Here is a 2205-nt window from a genome sequence, read left to right as displayed (position 1 = left end):
CGATAAGCTACATCGTGCTAGGACATATGATGAATTTAAAACTGAATTTCTGAAGAAATTTTCTGGAGGTATGAACTTCTTGCCAGGTATAATTCCAAAATTACATAAAATTGTAGATCTTGTAAGGGAGCACACTACAAACCATGTGCTCAGTGAAATAACTGCTGATGTCTCCACAATCAAGAGAACCCTATTAGCTACTCTGGAGAATTCTAAGTGGATAACAGATGATGGAAAGATGTCCCCAGACCTCGTCGTGGACATCATTGGTTATGTAGCTGCCTTGTGTAAATTACCTGATAGAACCCTTAAGATCGCCAAAACAATCGCGTACATCCCTGGAATGTGCTTACTAGACTTAATGAACGAGGTAGAGATGCAGTGCAGTAAAGCAGGTGTGGTCGACACACATGCACATTCTGGTAGAATCAGGGTACCTGAGACAGTATCAGCTGTGAAAACATCAACACCGACCCCAAACAGAGAACAAAATCGATCGCGACCTGAAATGAGGCAGCCCAAACAAGCAAAGACGCCTAGACCTCGTTCCCACACGCCTTCCTACAGGCAGTTTCATAAGTTTTCGCGCAGCCCGAGTAGGTCTCGCGCTATAAACAACACTTTTTATGGGAAATCACCTCGTAGGTCACAGTCAAGGGATAGGTCCATTCTGTGTCATTACTGTGCAAAACCAGGACACACAAGGTATGAATGCTTTATCAAGGCAAAAGAGGATAATCAAAAGACACAAGGGTTTGGTCCTTACTGTAGGCATCATAGATACCAAGGGCACTGGACTAGTGATTGCAAAACAGTAGAAAAAATTGTGTCTATGTTCAAATCGGGGAAGACCAAGTCATGACAAAAAACGAACAAACATAAAAAAGAACAAGGTTAAACTTCACATAGGAGGCATGTTGGGAAATGAGTGTATCTTGATACCAGCTGTATGTGAGGATCAAAACGTTTCCTTATTTTTAGATACAGGCTCTCCAGTGAACTTAATAACACATGAAGAACTAAATAGAATTCTTAAAAATAAAAAGAAAGTAACTTTTCTGGATGAAGCTGATTTAGAATTAAACACAGTAGATGGTCAAGAGATTACAGTAAAAGGTATGATAAGATTAAATCTCAGTTTCACAGAAACTACAAGACCATTCTCTGCATTGTTCTATATCGTTGAAAACTTAGCAATTAAAGCTCATATGTTACTGGGCTTAAGATCCATGAGAACTGAGAACATAACTATACTCCCACAAATGAATGGAATAGACTTTGATAATGAATTTATAGAGGAAATAACTTCAGAGCCCTCACCGATTGGTAGAAGAGAGCCAAAAGAATTGGTAATATTAAAGGCTTAAACAAACATACACAAACAGATGAGTGTATAGATCCACTTACACCAGCAACCCCATCCTCCAGAATTAGTGACCCAGCTAACAGTACTGATTTATCAATTTTTCCAGCCCATCTCACTAATGATTTGGTTATACCACCTAATTCATACATGAAGGTTACCATAAAGAGCAAATTACGGAATAGTACTGTTCTTGTCTTGGAAGAATTATGTAAAGTAAAAGGATTGTCAGTAGAAAACGCATTATGTCATACGAACGACGAAGGGCTAACTCAGATATTCATTATTAATCACATGAATGGGGAAGTTCAGTTGAAGAAGGGAACTTGCATAGTTAATATTGAAAAATGTTTCGCCCCTGTGAAGGAAATAAATATTGGTGGAGTAACAAGTGAGATAAAATCTACGGATAGAGAAAGAATAAAAGAGAATTTAATTCACTCAGGTGAATTTGACGAAGAAAATGATTTGTTAACCCTGCTGGAAACACACAGGGACACCGTAGCCTTGCCCGGAGAACGATTAGGGTGTACTAACTTGATTAATCACATGATTAATGTGCACCCAGAAACACCACCAATTTTCGTACCAGCTTATCGCATACCACACTCCCAACGTACACTTGCTAATCAGTATGTCGATGAAATGTTAAAGCTTGGAATTATTGAGCCTTCAGTTTCTCCGTGGAACGCTCCCCTTTTCTTTGTGCCCAAGAGAAATGGAGAAATGCGTGCGGTAGTAGATTACCGTAAACTAAATAATCACACCATCCCAGACAGATTTCCCATGCCATTGCTAAGTGATGTGCTACAGAATATTGGTCCTGAGAATAATATATTCTC

Source organism: Coenobita brevimanus, chromosome 116, assembly GCF_032717465.1.
Source record: "Coenobita brevimanus isolate Jiangsu-jjx chromosome 116, ASM3271746v2, whole genome shotgun sequence".
Classification (NCBI taxonomy): domain Eukaryota; kingdom Metazoa; phylum Arthropoda; class Malacostraca; order Decapoda; family Coenobitidae; genus Coenobita; species Coenobita brevimanus.
This window is presented reverse-complemented; position numbering follows the sequence as displayed.